Here is a 20,338-nt window from a genome sequence, read left to right as displayed (position 1 = left end):
TCTCCAGAGAAGACACACATATGGCTAATAAATACATGAAAAGATGCTCAACATCACTCTATTGGATAAATGAAAATCAAAACCACTATGAGGTATCCTCTCACATCAGTCAGACAGGTCATCATCAAAAAGTCTACAAGCAATAAATGCTGGTGAGGGTGTGGAGAAAAGGGAACCCTCTTACACTGTTGGTTGAAATACAAACTGGTACAGCCACTATGGAGAACAGTGTGGAAATTCCTTTAAAAACTGGAAATAGAACTTCTAGATGACCCAGCAATCCCACTGCTGGGCATACACCCCAAGGAAACCAGAATTGAAAGAGACACATGTACCCTAATGTTCATTGCAGCACTATTTACAATAGCTAGGACATAGCAACCTAGATGTTCACCAGCAGATGAACAGATAGGGGAGTTGTGGTGCATATACACAATGGAATATTACTTAACTATAAAAAGGAATGCATTTGAGTGAATTCTAATGAGGTGGATGAACCTGAAGCCTATTATACAGAGTGAAGTAAGTCAAAGAGAAAGACAAATAGTATATATTAATGCATATATAGGGAATTTAGAAAGACAGTAGCAATGATCCTACAAACAGGGCAGCAAAGGAGCCACAGATGTAAAGAACAGACTTTTGGACTCAGTGGGAGAAGGCAAAGGTTTGATGATTTGAGAGAATAGCATTGAAACATGTGCATTACCATATGTAAAACAGATAACCAGTGTGAGTTCAATGCATGAAGCAGGACAGCACCCAAAGCCAGTGCTCTGGGACAACCTAGAGGGATGGGGTGGGGAGGGAGGTGGGAGGGGGGTTCAAGATTTGGGGGACACATGTATACCTATGGCAAATTCATCCTGATGTATGGTAAAAACCATCACAGTATTGTAAAGTAATTACCCTCCAATTAAAATAAATAAATTTTTTTAAAAAGAAAGAAAATCTATCCTAGATAGCAAAAAAAAAAAAAGACATGCCAAAGAGAATTAAAATGAGTTACAAATAAAGGGTATAAAACAATGAGAATGATAATAATAGACCCTTATGGACCAGGTACACTTCTAAACAATTTACCTGTTGAAGTTGAATTTTTAGATAGAAGTATAGCTGGCTTAAAATTCAACATTCAAAAAACTAACACCATGGCATCTGGCCCCATCACTTCATGGCAAACAGAAGGGAGGAAAGTAGAAGCAGTGACAGACTTTATTTCCTTGGGCTCCAAAATCACTGTGGACGGTGACTGCAGCCATGAAATTAAAAGACTTACTCCTCAAAGAGAACTAAGATGATGGAGGAATAGGACGGGGAGACCACTTTCTCCCCCACAAATTCATCGAAAAATCATTTGAACGCTGAGCAAACTCCACAAAACAACTGATCACTAGCAGAGGACATCAGACACCCAGAAAATCAGCCCATTGTCTTTGAAAGGAGATAGGACAAAATATAAAAGATAAAAAGAGAGACAATAGAGTTAGGGAAGGAGATCCGTCCCGGGAAGGGAGTCTTAATAGAGGAAGTTTCCAAACAGCAGGAAACCATCTCACTGGCGGGTCTGGGGGAAGTTTTTGAATCTCGGAGGGCAACCTAACTGGGAGGGAAAATAAATAAAACCCACATACTACATGCCTAAAAGCAACTCCCAGCAGAAAAGTACCCCGGACGCTGGCGCTGCCACCAGCAAGTGGGGGCTGAATGGAGAGGAGCAGGCGGCGGCATTGTTTAGGGTAAGGACCGGGCCCGAATGCCTTGAGGAAAATCGGAGGGAGCTAACATGAGATAGCAACTTAAACTGTGGGATAGCAAGAGGGAGAGAGAAAAAAAAATTTTTTCATTTATTTTTATTAGTTGGAGGCTAATTACTTTAAAATATTGTAGTGGATTTTGTCATACATTGACATCAATCAGCCATGGACTTACATGTATTCCCCATCCCGAGCCCCCCACCCACCTTCGTCTCCACCCGATTCCTCTGGGTCTTCCCATTGCACCAGGCCCAAACACTTGTCTCATGCATCCAACCTCGGCTGGTGATCTGTATCACTATAGATAATGTACATGTTTTGATGCTGTTCTCTCAAAACATCCCACCCTCGCCTTCTCCCACAGAGTCCAAAAGTCTGTTCTGTACATCTGTGTCTCTTTTTCTGTCTTGCATATAGGGTTATCGTTACCATCTTTCTAAATTCCATACATATGCATTAGTATACTGTATTGGTGTTTATCTTTCTGGCTTACTTCACTCTGTATAGTGGGCCCCAGTTTCATCCATCTCATTAGAACTGATTCAAATGAATTCTTTTTAATGGCTGGGTAATGTTCCATGGTATATATGTACCACAGCTTCCTTATCCATTCATCTGCTGATGGGCATCTAGGTTGCTTCCATGTCCTGGCTATTATAAACAGTGCTGCGATGAACATTGGGGTGCACGCGTCTCTTTCAGATCTGGTTTCCTCGATGTGTATGCCCAGGAGTGGGATTGCTGGGTCATATGGCAGTTCTATTTCCAGTTTTTTAAGAAATTTCCACACTGTTCTCCATAGTGGCTGTACTAGTTTGCATTCCCACCAACAGTGTAAGAGGGTTCCCTTTTCTCCACACCCTCTCCAGCATTTATTGCTTGTAGACTTTTGGATAGCAGCTATCCTGATTGCCGTATAATGGTACCTCATTGTGGTTTTGATTTGCATTTCTCTGATAATGAGTGATGTTGAGCATCTTTTCATATGTTTGTTAGCCATCTGTATGTCTTCTTTGGAGAAATGTCTGTTTAGTTCTTTGGTCCATTTTTTGATTGGGTCATTTATTTTTCTGGAATTGAGCTGCAGGAGTTGCTTGTATATATTTGACATTAATCCTTTGTCTGTTGCTTCATTTGCTATTATTTTCTCCCAATCTGAGGGCTGTCTTTTCACCTTGCTTATAGTTGCCTTTGTTGTGCAAAAGCTTTTACGTTTCATTAGGTCCCATTTGTTTATTTGTGCTTTTATTTCCAATATTCTGGGAGGGGGGTCGTAGAGGATCCTGCTGTGATTTATGTTGGAGAGGGTTTTGCCTATGTTCTCCTCTAGGAGTTTTATAGTTTCTGGTCTTACATTTAGATCTTTAATCCATTTTGAGTTTATTTTTGTGTATGGTGTTAGAAAGTGTTCTAGTTTCATTCTTTTATAAGCGGTTGACCAGTTTTCCCAGCACCACTTGTTAAAGACGTTATCTTTTTTCCATTCTATATCCTTGCCTCCTTTGTCAAAGACAAGGTGTCCCATAGGTTCATGGATTTATCTCTGGGCTTTCTATTCTGTTCCATTGATCTATATTTCTGTCTTTGTGCCAGTACCATACTGTCTTGATGACTGTGGCTTTGTAGTATAGTCTGAAGTCAGGCAGGTTGATTCCTCCAGTTCCATTCTTCTTTCTCAAGATTACTTTGGCTATTCGAGATTTTTTGTATTTCTATATACATTGTGAAATTATTTGTTCTAGTTCTGTGAAAAATACCGTTGGTAGCTTAATAGGGATTGCATTGAATCTATAGATTGCTTTGGGTAGAATAGTCATTTTGACAATATTGATTCTTCCAATCCAAGAACACGGTATGTTTCTCCATCTGTTTGTGTCCTCTTTGATTTCTTTCATCAGTGTTTTATAGTTTTCTATGTATAGGTCTTTTGTTTCTTTAGGTAGATATACTCCTAAGTATTTTATTCTTTTTGTTGCAATGGTGAATGGTATTGTTTCCTTAATTTCTCCTTCTGTTTTCTCATTGTTAATATATAGGAATGCAAGGGATTTCTGTGTGTTAATTTTATAACCTGCAACATTACTGTATTCATTGATGAGCTGTAGTAATTTTCTGGTAGAGTCTTTAGGGTATTCTATGTAGAGGATCATGTCATCTGCAAACAGAGAGAGTTGCACTTCTTTTCCTATCTGGATTCCTTTTACTTCTTTTTCTGCTCTGATTGCTGTGGCAAAAACTTCCAAAACTATCTTGAATAGTAGTGGTGAGAGTGGGCACCCTTGTCTTGTTCCTGATTTCAGGAGAAATGCTTTCAATATTTCACCTTTGAGGGTGATGCTTGCTGTGGGTTTGTCATATATAGCTTTTATTATGTTGAGGTATGTTCCTTCTCTTCCTGCTTTCTGGAGAATTTTAATCATAAATGGGTGTTGAATTTTGTCAAAGGCTTTCTCTGCATCTATTGAGATAATCATATGGTTTTTATCTTTCAATTTGTTAATGTGGTGTATTACGTTGATTGATTTGTGGATATTAAAGAATCCTTGCATTCCTGGGATAAAGCCCACTTGGTCATGGTGTATGATTTTTTTAATATGTTGTTGGATTCTGTTTGCTAGAATTTTGTTAAGGATTTTTGCATCTATGTTCATCAGTGATATTGGCCTGTAGTTTTCTTTTTTTGTGGCATCTTTGTCTGGTTTCGGAATTAGGGTGACGGTGGCCACATAGAATGAGTTTGGAAGTTTACCTTCTGCAATTTTCTGGAAGAGTTTGAGTAAGATAGGTGTTAGCTCTTCTCTAAATTTTTGGTAGAATTCAGCTGTGAAGCCATCTGGTCCTGGGCTTTTGTTTGCTGGAAGATTTCTGATTACAGTTTCCATTTGCTCGCTTGTGATGGGTCTGTTAAGATCTTCTATTTCTTCCTGGTTCAGTTTTGGAAAGTTATACTTTTCTAAGAATTTGTCCATTTCTTCCAAGTTGTCCATTTTATTGGCATAGAGCTGCTGGTAGTAGTCTCTTATGATCCTTTGTATTTCAGTGTTGTCTGTTGTGATCTCTTCATTTTCATTTCTAACTGTTAATTTGGTTCTTCTCCCTTTGTTTCTTAATGAGTCTTGCTAATGGTTTGTCAATTTTGTTTATTTTTTTCAAAAAACCAGCTTTTAGCTCTGTTGATTTTTGCTATGGTCTCTTTAGTTTCTTTTGCATTTATTTCTGCCCTAATTTTTAAGATTTCTTTCCTTCTAGTAACCTTGGGGTTCTTCATTTCTTCCTTCTCTAATTGCTTTAGGTGTAGAGTTAGGTTATTTATTTGACTTTTTTCTTGTTTCTTGAGGTAAGCCTGTAATGCTATGAACCTTCCCCTTCACACTGCTTTTACAGTGTCCCATAGGTTTTGGGTTGTTGTGTTTTCATTTTCATTCATTTCTATGCATATTTTGATTTATTTTTCAATTTCTTCTGTGGTTTGTTGGTTATTCAGAAGCGTGTTATTTAGCCTCCATATGTTTGAATTTTTAACATTCTTTTTCCCGTAATTGAGATCTAATCTTACTGCACTGTGGTCAGAAAAGATGACTGGAATGATTTCAATTTTTTTGAATTTTCCAAGACTAGATTTATGGCCCAGGATGTGATCTATTCTGGAGAAGATTCCATGTGCACTTGAGAAAAAGGTGAAGTTGATTGTTTTGGGGTGAAATGTCCTATAGATATCAATTAGGTCTAGTTGGTCCATTGTGTCATTTAAAGTTTGTGTTTCCTTGTTAATTTTCTGTTTAGTTGATCTATCCATAGTTGTGAGTGGGGTATTAAAGTCTCCCACTATTATTGTGTTACTATTAATTTCCTCTTTCATACTCGTTAGCGTTTGCCTTACGTATTGCGGTGCTCCTATGTTGGGTACATATATATTTATAATTGTTATATCTTCTTCTTGAATTTATCCTTAGATCATTATGTAGTGTCCTTCTTTGTCTCTTTTCACATCCTTTATTTTAAGGTCTATTTTATCTGATATGAGTATTGCGACTCCTGCTTTCTTTTGTTCTCCATTTGCGTGAAATATTTTTTTCCAGCCCTTCACTTTTAGTCTGTATGTCTCTCTTGTTTTGAGGTGGGTCTCTTGTAGACAGCGCATATAGAGGTCTTGCTTTTGTACCCATTCAGCCAGTCTTTGTCTTTTGGTTGGGACATTCAACCCATTTACATTTAAGGTAATTATTTATAGGTGTGGTCTCGTTGCCATTTACTTTGTTGTTTTGGGTTCACGTTTATACAGCATTTCTGTGTTTCCTGTCTAGAGAAAATCTGTTAGCATTTGTTGAAGAGCTGGTTTAGTGGTGCTGAATTCTCTCAGCTTTTGCTTGTCTGTAAAGCTTTTGAATTCTCCTTCATATCTGAATGAGATCCTTGCTGGGTAGAGTAATCTAGGTTGTAGGTTATTCTCTTTCATTACTTTAAGAATGTCCTGCCATTCCCTTCTAGCCTGGAGGGTTTCTATTGATAGATCAGCTGTTATCCTTATGGGAATCCCTTTGTGTGCTATTTGTTGTTTCTCCCTTGCTGCTTTTAATATTTGTTCTTTGTGTTTGATCTTTGTTAATTTGACTAATACGTGTCTTGGGGTGTTTCGCCTTGGGTTTATCCTGTTTGGGACTCTCTGGGTTTCTTGGACTTGGGTGGCTATTTCCTTCCCCATTTTAGGGAAGTTTTCAGCTATTATCTCCTCGAGTATATTCTCATGGCCTTTCTTTTTTTTTGTCTTTCTTTTTTTGTCTTCTTCTTCTGGGACTCCTATGATTCAAATGGTGGGGCATTTCACATTGTCCCAGAGGTCCCTGAGGTTGTCCTCATTTCTTTTGATTCTTTTTTCTTTTTTCCTCTCTGCTTCATTTATTTCCATCATTTTATCTTCTAACTCACTTATCCTGTCTTCTGTCTCTATTATTCTACTCATGGTTCCCTCCAGAGTGTTTTTGATCTCATTTATTTTGTTATTAATTTTTAATTGAGTCTTTTTTATTTCTTCTAGGTCCTTGTTAAACATTTCTTGCATCTTCTCAATCTTTGTCTCCAGGCTATTTATTTGTAACTCCATTTTGTTTTCAAGATTTTGGATCATTTTTATTATCATTATTCTAAATTCTTTTTCAGGTAGATTCCCTATTTCCTCCTCTTTTGTTTGACTTGGGCTTTTTTCATGTTCCTTTACCTGTTGGGTATTTCTCTGCCTTTTCATCTTGTTTAGATTGCTGTGTCTGGAGTGGGCTTTCTGTATTCTTGTGGTCTGTGGTTCCTTTTTATTGTGGAGGTTTCACCCAGTGGGTGGGGTTGTACGATTGGCTTGTCAAGTTTTCCTGGTTAGGGAAGCTCGCATCGGTGGTCTGGTGCATGGAACTACATTTCTTCACTCTGGAGTGCAATGAGGTGCCCAGTAATGAGTTTTGAGATGGGTCTATGTGTTAGGTGTGACTCTCGGCAGCCTGTATGTTGATGCCCTGCTGGGGTCCAGCCTCGGCAGGATCCAGGGGGTACCCTCAGGATGAACGGTGTCGGCGAGAGATAGAAGACACGTGAGACTAACCTTGATAGGGCAAAGTCTGTCTTTATTTTTTGACAACAGTTTTTATACCCTCACTCAGAATGTATCCAGGATACAAGATGCTCACTCATGTCCATACAGGGTTAGTTTACATTACATCAGTTTATCCTTAAGGAAGAACAAGATGCTTTCTGCATTTCGTTTCTATAACAAATCTTTACACATTATCTTTTGGCCTTAGGGCTTATTAACATTTTATGTAAGTCAGGTGAATGTAAGCCTGTTTTCCGTTTCTGTGGTGACCTTAACAGAAGAGTTACAGTCTCATAGGGCAACAGGACAGCATGTCACAACATAATAAAAATATGGTCCTGTTAAAACCAACATCCATTCTTCTGCAAAAGTTGTCAATTAAATTTATCTAAAAGTTTTACCCCATACAGACTCTGCGGCTCTAATAAGGCAGCCTCTGCCTAGCACTCCCGGCTAATAATCAACAACTATTTCATTGTTACAATACTAGGGCTAAGCTCTTATTTTTCTAGATCTATAACTATATTAACAATGGTTACCATAGGACAGCCTTAGCACACTAAAAGCAAAAACACAGCAAGCAAACGTTAACCCAATAACCACTTTTATAATAATTTTTCTTATATTTTTTAATAAAACTCCCTCATCCTTCAAAAATGCTCTATGTATATTAGGGCTTTTATATAATCAGGTTCTTTATGCTATTTTATGATTAAAATATCATAAGCAATCATGCATATTAGTACCAAGGGCATAACTCATAAAATACCACCACCCAAAAAACTTATAAAGTTCTAAATTCTTATTTGGAAAGAAATCTGGAAGGTCTTCTGCCTATATTAGAGAAATTAGGGAGTAGTTTGTTAAAGCAAGCATCAGAAGAACAGATACCATCTTTAAGGTGAGCACCGGGGGCAGCTTTGGGGCAGCTTTTTGGAATCCCTGAAAACCTGATCCGCCTTGCCAGGTTTTCTCCCTCATGACCTTGTTATGGGTAAGATCTAATGTGCTGGCTCCCAGCAATGCTCAGGGCTATGTTCCTGCGTTGCTGGAGAATTAGCGTGGTATGCCTTGCTCTGAAGCTTATTGGCTCTTGGTTGGTGGTTGATTTCAGTATAGGTATGGAGGCTTTTGGATGGTCTCTTATTACTTAATGTTCCGTGTAGTCAGGAGTTTTCTGGTGTTCTCAGGTTTTGGGCTTATGTCTCCTGCCTCTGGATTTCAGTTTTATTCTTCCAGTAGTCTCAAGACTTCTCCAACTATACAGCACTGATAATAAAACTTCTAGGTTAATGGTGAAAAGATTCTCCCCCGTGAGGGACACCCAGAGAGGTTCACAGAGTTACCTGAAACAGAGGAGAGGGAGGAGGGAGATAGAGATGAGCAGGAGGAGAAAGAGGGGGACTCAAGAGGAGAGAGACAGATCTACACAGTTGTCTGTCCCAGAGTGTTCTCCGTATCCCAGACACCCACAAAGATTCACAGAATTGGATTGGGAAGAGAAGGGGAAAGGACGAAATAGAGGTGTTCTGAGGTAGAAAACGGTGAGTCAAAATTGGGAGAGAATAATAAACACACTCCTGAATAAAAATGGGAACTGAATATTGGATTCTTAAATGTCCAAAATTTATATCACATACTGAAAAAAAAGATTAAAAATTTAGAGTAGAGGTTAGACTCTTAAAAATACAATATAAATACATCTAGGAGCTGTTCTCTGGAGCTGTTGCCGTCAGTGTGGGTTCAGTTCAGTTTCACATAGCTCCTCCTTCCAGCTTACACTTCTCGATATCTATAGGCCCCTTCCAGTGTAGTCGGTGTTACCTACAGGGATTTTAATCTGTTGTACCGGTCCCTTCTGAAGTGGTTCCCTTTGCTTATTTGGCTTCTGTTTGCTGGTCTCTTCAGTGTCTAATTTCCGCCCTGACAAGGGCAGGCAGAGGTGGTCTCTTGTTCAGGTTCGCTACTTCCGTTGCGCTGCGGGGAGGGACGGGTGCTGTTTTCCCCGTCTATGCTGCTCAGGCTCCCAGCTGCTCTATATGGAGCGTGCCCTGCGCTGCGCGAGGTTCCAACCCTTGGGTGCTCCAAAAAGTGCGGACTCGGCTGCACCTGCATTCTGTGCCTTCCCCAGCCCAAGCAGCTCAGGCAGCCAGGAGCTTCATGGGCCCACTCTCCCCGGGTGCAGTGCGCCTTCTCCCCTCCATGGTCCCAGCCTGTTTCCATGCCCGCCAGTCGGGTGCGTGTGCTCTGTGTCTAGCCGCGACCCTCCTGGTGGATGTCGACCATCCAGAATCTCAGGAAGTCTTTGGTTAGAAACTGGAGGCCCGTTTGCAGTGTGGTAGGGGATGCAGTCCTTGGGGCCGAGCCTGCCCTTTTCCCCTCCACCCTGCCTCCTGCCTCAGGCGGGGCTGGGCCTGTCCGCAGCTGGCTAGCTCCTCTGGACTTGCTCGGTCCCTTTGTTCTGTGAACGGCCAGCAGTGTGTTCGGGCCAGTTAATTTTCTCTCTCTCTTTTGCTGTCCCACAGTTTAAGTTGGTAACTCACAAAACCTCCCTCCAGTTGCCCTCAGGGCACTCAGGCCTGGGCCTTACCCTTAGTAATGCCGCCCACTCCTCTCCGTTCAGCCCCCACTTGCTGGTGGCGGATGCGGGCATCTGGGGTACTTTTCTGCTGGGAGTTGCTTTTAGGCACATAATCTGTGGGTTTTATTTATTTTTCCCCTCCCAGTTACGTTGCCCTCTGAGATTTAGAAACTTCCCCAAGACCCACCAGAGCGAGGGTTTCCTGGTATTTGGAAACTTCCTCTATTAAGACTTCCTTCCTGGGATGGATCTCTATCCCTAGATCTTTTGTCTGTCTTTTTATCTTTTATATTTTGTCCTACCTCCTTTCGAAGACAATGGGCTGCTTTTCTGGGCACCTGATAACCTCAGCTAGCGATCAGAAGTTGTTTTGTGAAGTTTGTTCTGCGTTCAGTTGTTCTTTTGATGAATTTGTAGGGGAGAAAGTGGTCTTCCCGTCCTATTCCTCCGCCATCTTGGCTCCTCTTCTGAGAGAGAGAAAATTAACCTGTGAAAAGCCCTAACTGAAGACACTGCTGGCCCATTCGCAGAACAAAGGAAGGACTGAGCAATTCCAGAGAGGAGCTAGCTGGTGGCAGACTGGCCCATCACCCGCTGGAGGCAGGAGGCAGGGGGGAGGAGAAAGGAGCAAACTCGGCCCCAGAGATGGCATCCCCTACCAAATGGCAAACAGGCTTATCAGTTTCTAACCAAAGACTCCCTGAGATTCTGGATGGTCGACATCTGCTGGGAGGGTCGCAGCCAGAAATCAGCTTCCCAGAAGGGACACAAGGTGCACCAGACAGGCGCGCCCAGAAACTGAGGCTGGGACCGCAGAGGGGATAAGGCGCACTGTGCCAGAGAGAGTGCACTCATCAAGCTCCTGGATGCCTGAGCTGCTCCGACCGGGGAAGGCACAAAACGCAGGCCCAACTGAGTCTGTGTCTTTGTGGAGTACCCGAAAACCTGAATCTGAGCAGCTTAGGCCTGGGAAGTGCACGCAACTCAGGGCCTGCTCCCTGGAGAGCAGCCTGGAGCCTGAGCAGTGTAGACAGGGAAAGCACATGAACTGTGAGCGGGGGCAAACCCGGTGTGGCTGGAACACTGCGAGTCCTCCCCACACGGGCCAGTGATAATTGTTTGCAGTGCCACTTCCTCCCCACAGCACGACTGAACAAGCGAACCTAAACAAGAGACCACCTCTGCCACCTTGTGTCAGGGCAGAAATTAGACACTGAAGAGACCAGCAAACAGAAGCCAAATAAACAAAGGGAACCACTTCAGAAGTGACAGGTGCAACAGATTAAAATCCCTGTAGTTAACACCAACTACACTGGAAGGGGCCTATAGATATCGAGAAGTGTAAGCTTGAACAAGGAGCTATCTGAAACTGAACTGAACCCACACTGCCCGCAACAGCTATAGAGAAATTCCTAGATATATTTTTACTATTATTATTATTTTCATTTAATTAAAAAAATATTTTTTCTTTTTTTTAAACTCCTCTATTACTCCTTAATTCTCATTTTTATAACCCACTATAACCTGGCCATTAAAAAAAAAAAAAAGGATGCTATTTTTAAAGCAAACTTCATATGTATTTCTTAAATTTTTTGTTTTGTGATTTTTTAATATTGCATTCTTAAGAGTCTAACCTCTACTCTAGTTTTAATCTTTGTTTTTCAGTGTTTGATATCAATTTTGGACACTAAAGAAACCAACCTTCTGTACCCATTTTTACTCAGGAGTGTGGTTACTGCTTTGATCACTCTCTCCCCCTTTTGACTCTCCTTTTTCTCCCCCAGATCACCTCTATTTCTTCCCTCCCCCTTCTCTTCTCAATCCAATTCTGTGAATTTCTGTGGGTGTTCTGGGCTGCAGAGAACACTTAGGGAACAGAGTACTGCATAGATGTGTCTCTCCTCTCTTGAATCCCCCTTTTTCTCCTCCTGCTCACCTCTATCTCCTTCCTCCCTCTCCTCTTCTTCATGTATCTCTGTGAACCTCTCTGGTTGTCCCTCACTGTGGAGAATCCTTTCACCATTAACCTAGAACTTTTATTATCACTGCTGTATGGAGGAATAAGTCTTGAGGCTACTGGAAGAATAAGACTGAAATCCAGAGGCAAGAGGCTTAAGCCCAAAATCTGAGAACACCAGAGAACTCCTGACTACAGGGAAAATTAATTAATAAGAGATCATCCAAAAGCCTCCATACCTACACTGAAACCAACCACCACCCAAAAGCCAATAAGTTCCAAAGCAAGACATACCACGCAAATTCTCCAGCAATGCAGGAACATAACCCTGAGTGTCAATATACAGGCTGCCCAAAGTCAAAACAAACCCATTGACCCATCTCAAAACTCACTACTGGACACTCCATTGCACTCCAGAGAGAAGAAATCCAGCTCCACCCACCAGAACACCGACACAAGCTTCGCTAACCAGCAAAACTCAACAAGCCAAACATCCAGCCCCACCCACTGGGAGAAAATGCCACAATAAAAAGGAACCACAGATTACCAGAATACAGAAAGCCCACCCCAAACCCAGCAATCTAAATAAGAAGAAAAGGCAGGGAAATATCCAGCAGGTAAAGGAACATGAAAAATGCCCAGCAAGTCAAACAAATGAGGAGGAGATAGGGAATCTACCTGAAAAAGAATTTAGAATAATGATAATAAAAATGATCCAAAATCTTGAAAACAAAATGGAGTTACAGATAAATAGCCTGGGGACAAGGATTGAGAAGATGCAAGAAATGCTTAACAAGGACCTAAAAGGAATAAAAGAGAGTCAATTAAAAATGAATAAAACAATCAATGAAATAAAAAAATTCTGGAGGGAACCAAGAGTAGAATAACGGAGGCGGAAGATAGGATAAATGAGGTAGAAGATAAAATGGTGGAAATAAATGAAGCAGAGAGGAAAAAATAAAAAAGAATTAAAAGAAATGAGGACAACCTCAAGGAACTCTGGGACAATGTGAAACGCCCCAACATTTGAATCATAGGAGTCCCAGAAGAAGAAGACAAAAAGAAAGGCCATGAGAATATACTCGAGGAGATAATAGCTGAAAACTTCCCTAAAATGGGGAAGGAAATAGCCACCCAAGTCCAAGAAACCCAGTGAGTCCCAAACAGGATAAACCCAAGGCGAAACACCCCAAAACATGTATTAGTCAAATTAACAAAGATCAAACACAAAGAACAAATATTAAAAGCAGCAAAAGAGAAACAACAAACAACGCACAAAGGGATTCCCATAAAGATAACAGCTGATCTTTCAACAGAAACTCTTCAGGTCAGAAGGGAATGGCAGGACATACTTAAAGCAATGAAAGAAAATAATCTACAACCTAGATTACTATACCCAGCAAGGATCTCATTCAGATATGAAGGAGAATTCAAAAGCTTCACAGACAAGCAAAAGCTGAGAGAATTCAGCACCACCAAACCAGCTCTTCAACAAATGCTAAAGGATCTTCTCTAGACAGGAAACACAGAAAGGCTGTATGAACATGAACCCAAAACAACAAACCAAATGGCAACAGGACCATTCTTATCAATAATTACCTTAAATGTAAATGGGTTGAATGCCCCAACCAAAAGACAAAGACTGGCTGAATGGATACAAAAACAAGACCCCTAATATATGCTGTCTACAAGTGACCCACCTCAAAACAAGGGACACATACAGACTGAAAGTGAAGGGCTGGAAAAAAAATAATTCACGCAAACGGAGACCACAAGAAAGCAGGAGTCGCAATACCTATATCAGATAAAATAGGCTTTAAAATAAAGGATGTGAAAAGAGACAAAGAAGGATACTACATAATGATCAAAGGATCAATCCAAGAAGAAGATATAACAATTATAAAAATATAGGTACCCAACATAGGAGCACCGCATTATGTAAGGCAAATGCTAACAAGAATGAAGGGCGAAATTAACAATAATACAATAATAGTGAGAGACTTTAATACCCCACTCACACCTATGGACAATTCAACTAAACAGAAAATTAACAAGGAAACACACACTTTAACGGAAACAATGGTCCAGCTAGACCTAATTGAAATCTATAGGACATTTCAGCACAAAACAATCAATTTGACCTTTTTCTCAAGTGCACATGGAACCTTCTTCAGAATAGATCACATCCTAGGCCAGAAATCTAGCCTTAGTAAATTCAAAAAAATTGAAATCATTCTAGTCATCTTTTCTGACCACAAAGCAGCAAGATTAGATCTCAATTACAGGGGAAAAAACTGTTAAAAATTCCAACATATGGAGGCTAAATAACACACTTCTGAATAACCAACAAATCATAGAAGAAATCAAAAAATAAATCAAAATATGCATAGAAATGAATGAAAATAAAAACACAACAACCCAAAACCTATGGGACACTGTAAAAGCACTGCGAAGGGGAAGGTTCACAGAAATACATGCTTACCTCAAGAAACAAGAAAAAAAGTCAAATAAACAACCTAACTCTACACCAAAAGGAACTAGAGAAGGAAGAAATGAAGAACCCCAGGGTTAATAGAAGGAAAGAAATCTTTAAAATTAGGGCAAAAATAAATGCAAAAGAAACTAAAGAGACCATAGCAAAAATCAACAAAGCTAAAAGTTGGTTTTTTGAAAAGGTAAATAAAATTGACAAACCGTTAGCCAGACTCATCAAGAAACAAAGGGAGAAGAATCAAATCAACAAAATTGGAAATGAAAATGGAGAGATCAAAACAGACAACACTGAGATACAAAGGATCATAAGAGACTACCACGAGCAGCTCTATGCCAATAAAATGGACAACTTGGAAGAAATGGACAAATTCTTAGAAAAGTATAACTTTCCAAAACTGAACCTGGAAGAAAAAGAAGGTCTTAACAGACCCATCACAAGCAAGGAAATCGAAACTGTAATCAGAAATCTTCCAGCAAACAAAAGCCCAGGACCAGATGGCTTCACAGCTGAATTCTACCAAAAATTTAGAGAAGAGCTAACACCTATCTTACTCAAACTCTTCCAGAAAATTGCAGAAGAAGACAAACTTCCAAACTCATTCTATCAGGCAACCATCACCCTAATTCCAAAACCAGACAAAGATGCCACAGAAAAAGAAAACTACAGGCCAATATCACTGATGAACATAGATGCAAAAATCCTTAACAAAATTCTAGCAAACAGAGTCCAACAACATATTAAAAAAAAATCATACACCATGACCAAGTGGGCTTTATCCCAGGAATGAAAGGATTCTTTAATATCCGCAAATCGATCAATGTAATACACCACATTAACAAATTGAAAGATAAAAATCATATGATTATCTCAATAGATGCAGAGAAAGCCTTTGACAAAATTCAACACCCATTTATGATTAAAACTCTCCAGACAGCAGGAATAGAAGGAACATACCTCAACATAATAAAAGCTATATATGACAAACCCACAGCAAACAGTATCCTCAATGGTGAAATATTGAAAGCATTTCCCTTAAAGTCAGGAACAAAACAAGGGTGTCCACTCTCACCACTACTATTCAACATAGTTTTGGAAGTGTTGGCCACAGCAATCAGGGCAGAAAAAGAAATAAAAAGAATCCAGATAGGAAAAGAAGTAAAACTATCACTATTTGCAGACAACATGATCCTCTACATAGAATACCCTAAAGACTCTACCAGAAAATTACTACAGCTCATCAATGAATACAGTAATGTTGCAGGATATAAAATTAACACACAGAAATCCCTTGCATTCCTATACGTTAACAATGAGAAAACAGAAACAGAAATGAAGGAAACAATACCATTCACCATTGCAACAAAAAGAATAAAATACTTAGGAGTATATCTACCTAAAGAAACAAAAGACCTATACATAGAAAACTATAAAACACTGATGAAAGAAATCAAAGAGGACACAAATAGATGGAGAGATATACCATGTTCATGGATCGGAAGAATCAATATTGTCAAAATGAGCATACTACCCAAAGCAATCTATAGATTCAATGCAATCCCTATCAAGCTACCAACTGTATTTTTCACAGAACTAGAACAAATAATTTCTCAATTTGTATGGAAATACAAAAAACCTCGAATAGCCAAAGTAATCTTGAGAAAGAAGAATGGAACTGGAGGAATCAACCTGCCTGACTTCAGACTATACTACAAAGCCACAGTCAATAAGAGAGTATGGTATTGGCACAAAGACAGAAATATAGATCAGTGGAACAGAATAGAAAGCCCAGAGATAAATCCATGAACCTATGGACACCTTATCTTCGACAAAGGAGGCAAGGATATACAATGGAAAAAGACAACCTCTTTAACAAGTGGTGCTGGGAAAACTGGTCAACCACTTGTAAAAGAATGAAACTAGAACACCTTCTAACACCATACACAAAAATAAACTCAAAATGGATTAAAGATCTAAATGTAAGACCAGAAACTATAAAACTCCCAGAGGAGATCATAGGGAAAACCCTCTCCAACATAAATCACAGCAGGATCCTCTATGACCCACCTCCCAGAATATTGGAAATAAAAGCAAAAATAAACAAATGGGACCTAATGAAACTTAAAAGCTTTTGCACAACAAAGGAAACTATAAGCAAGGTGAAAAAACAGCCTCAGCATGGGAGAAAATAATAGCAAATGGAGAAACAAAGGATTAGTCTCAAAATATACAAGCAACTCCTGCATCTCAATTCCAGAAAAATAAATGACCCAATCAAAAAATGGGCCAAAGAACTAAACAGACATTTCTCCAAAGAAGACATACAGATGGCTAACAAACATATGAAAAGATGCTCAACATCACTCATCATCAGAGAAATGCAAATCAAAACCACAATGAGGTACCATTATATGCCAGTCAGGATGGCTGCTATCCAAAAGTCTACAAGCAATAAATGCTGGAGGGTGTGGAGAAAAGGGAACCCTCTTACACTGTTGGTGGGAATGCAAACTAGTACAGCCACTATGGAGAACAGTGTGGAGATTTCTTTAAAAACTAGAAATAGAACTGCCATATGACCCAGCAATCCCACTCCTGGGCATACACACTGAGGAAACCAGATCTGAAAGAGACACATGCACCCCAATGTTCATCGCAGCACTGTTTAAAATAGCCAGGACATGCAAGCAACCTAGATGCCCATCAGCAGACGAATGGATAAGGAAGCTGTGGTACATATACACCATGGAATATTACTCAGCCATTAAAAAGAATTCATTTGAATCAATTCTAATGAGATGGATGAAACTGGGGCCCATTATACAGAGCAAAGTAAGCCAGAAAGTTAAAGATCAATACAGCATACTAATGCATATATATGGAATTTTAAAAGATGGTAATAATAACCCTATATGCAAAACAGAAAATGAGACACAGATGTACAGAACGGAATTTTGGGACTCTGTGGGAGAAGGCGAGGGTGGGATGTTCTGAGAGAATAGCACTGAAACAAGTATACTATCAAGGGTGAAACAAATCACCAGCCCAGGTTGGATGCATGAGACAAGTGCTCAGGGCTGGTGCACTGGGAAGACCCAGAGGGATGGGATGGGGAGGGAGATGGGAGCGGGGAGCGGGATGGGGAACACATGTAAATCCATGGCTGATTCATGTCAATGTATGACAAAAACCACTACAATATTGTAAAGTAATTAGCCTCCAACTAATAAAAATAAATGAAAAAATAAAAATATAAAGCTGAATGAAAATTAAAAAAAAAAAAATACAAAGAGAGAGAGACTTGCTCCTCGGAACAAAAACTATGACAAAAACACAAAGACATCACTTTGCCAAAACACAAAAGTCCATCTAGTCAAAACTATGGTTTTTCCAGTAGTCATGCAAGGATGTGAGAGTTGGACTATAATAAAAGCTGAGCATGGAAGAATTGGTGCTTTTGAACTGTGGTGCTGGAGAACACTCTTGAGAGTCCCAAGAGATCTCCTTGACTGGAGATCAAACCAGTCAATCCTAAAGGAAATCAATCCTGAATTATTCATTGGAAGGACTAATGCTGAAGCTGAAGCTCCAATACTTTGGCCACCTGATGCAAAGAACTGACACACTGGAAAAGACCCTGATGCTGGGAAAGACTGAAGGCAGGAGGAGCAGGGGACGACAGAGGATGAGATGGTTGAATGGCATCAACAATTTTGAAAGAAGCAAGAGAAAATGATTCATCACCTCCAAGAGAGGCTCCACTAGGTTATTAGTGGATTTCTAAGCAGAAACTGCAGTCAGAAAGAAGTCGGTTGATATATTCAAAATTCAGAAAGAAAAAAAAAGAACTACCAACCATTTGTAATAAGGGCAGAGCGTCTCATCTAGTAACAAGCTGTTTGTCAGTGGAATGATAACTAACAGATTTAAGGCAAAAAGGATTCAGTTCTATTGGACAGAAGTTTATAATCCTTGGCGACTTGGTCAACTCTAGGCACAGAAGTAGAAAACAAAATCCCTTTTCTCAAGGAACCTACAGTGTTTTAGAGAAACTTAATCTTATGTAAGAAAATGAAACAGTATGAGGAAATAACTGTAATGCCATAATGTGATAACAGATTCTGTGACTTTTCATAAATAAGGAATGCTTATGAAATTTGTGGAACTTGAAATATTGGTAGAATTGTGCCAAAAGGAATGAAGGTGACATTTCTAGATCTCAACCTTGTAACAAGAAGAAAACTGTGAATAACTAAAAGTTCCAAAATCAACTTGGTTAGAAAGAGTCTAGCCTATTCACTTCATGGATCACAGCCTTGTCATGGCAAAGGAACTTGTGTAACTCAGTGAAACTATAAGCCAAGCAGTGCAGGGCTGCTCAAGACAGATGGGTCTTCATGCTGTCTTTCATGCTCCAGCTTGGGTCCACCCCAGATGTGCGCATGCTCGGGTATATCCCAGAGGTCGCCTGCACCAGTGTTCAACCACGTGTGGTTTAACTCAGGGCATCTTGTTGTGAAGAAATGGGGACTGAGTGGCTCATGCCATCATGAATTTCAACCTAGTGAACCGAGCAGAATGGGAAATCAGCAGAATGAAGCCTTCCCCGGCTCCCAGACACCCCTCCACCATAAACCTCCTGCTAAAGCAGATGAGCAGCCATCCAGAAATTAAGGGAGAAATTGACTGACAGAAAAGATGACAAACTGCTGTCATTACTAAAAGATGTGTATGTTGATTCCTAAGATCCCGTGTCTTCTTTGCAGGTATAGGATGCCGGCACACGTCAGCAGCCTAAGGAGTTCAAGTTGCTGAAAGAACATCAGTTTGACATGATGAACGTTAAGAACATTCCCAAAGGCAAAATTTCCATTGTTAGATGCATTGACGGTGCTCAATAATTATAAACTTTATCCAGACACGTGGACTGCTGAGAAGATAGATGAAGAATACCATCTAGAACACAAGATGTAAATTCCCTTCTCAAATATTTTGTTTCTTTTGAAGTCAAAATCTTCCCCTCTGAAGGCAAGAAAGCAATACAATCAAAATGAAGAGAATCTTCACAGGACTTTTCCTTTTTGCATCCCTGTGCCCTGTTTATTTTCCTCATTTGTAGCATATTAAATTATACAAATTACAAAAAATAAAAGACAGATGGGTCATAGTTCTGGCAAAATGTGGTGTGCTAGAGTAGGAAATGGCAACTCATTCCAGTAGTCTTGCTTGCAGAACCCCATGGACAACTGTGCTCATTTCACATGCTAGCAAAATAATGCTCAAAATCTTTAAGCTAGGTTTCAGCAGTACATGAACCGAGAACTTCCAGATGTACAAGCTGGGTTTTGAAGAGGTAGAGGAACCAGAGATAAAATTGCCAGCATTCAATGGATAACAGAGGAAGCAAGAGAATTCCAGGGGGAAAAAAAAAATAAAACATCTACTTCTGCTTCATTGATTATGCTAAAACCTTTGACTATGTGGATCATAACAAACTGAGGGAAATTCTTAAAGAGATGGGAATAGCAGACCACCTGACCTGCCTCCTGAGAAACTTGTATGCAGGACAAGAAGCAACAGCTAGAATGCTTGTGAAATTTGTGGGACTTGAAATATTGGTAGGATTGTGCCAAAAAAAATGAACATAAAATTTCTAGATCACATATACTTGCTACCTCAAGAACACTGTGAATATTTAAGTTTCAAAATCAGCTTGGATTAGAAAGAGTCTGGCCTATTCCCTTCATGGATCACAGCCTTGTCATGGCAAAGGTGCTTGTATAACTCAGTGAACCAGACGTGGAACAATTGACTGCTTCCAAATTGGGAAAGGAGTACAAACAAGGCTGTATATTGCCACACTGCTTATCTAACTTTGATGCAGAATCTATCATGCAAAATGCTGCGCTGGATGAATCACAAAGCTGAAGTCAAGACTGCCAAGAGAAATACCAACATCAGATATGCGGACGAT

At 39.9% G+C, this 20,338-nt stretch overlaps 1 pseudogene; it reads left to right on the top strand.

The window, feature by feature from the left end:
• The first annotated feature begins 1,637 nt into the window (after positions 1-1,637).
• LOC110127748 (NADH dehydrogenase [ubiquinone] 1 alpha subcomplex assembly factor 4-like) lies at positions 1,638-19,418 on the top strand (annotated as a pseudogene).
• The last annotated feature ends 920 nt before the right edge of the window (positions 19,419-20,338 follow it).

This window comes from Odocoileus virginianus, chromosome 7 (genome assembly GCF_023699985.2).
Source record: "Odocoileus virginianus isolate 20LAN1187 ecotype Illinois chromosome 7, Ovbor_1.2, whole genome shotgun sequence".
Taxonomy (NCBI): domain Eukaryota; kingdom Metazoa; phylum Chordata; class Mammalia; order Artiodactyla; family Cervidae; genus Odocoileus; species Odocoileus virginianus.
The sequence above is the reverse complement of the archived record's forward strand: the minus strand, read 5'-3'. Positions and strand labels throughout refer to the sequence as shown.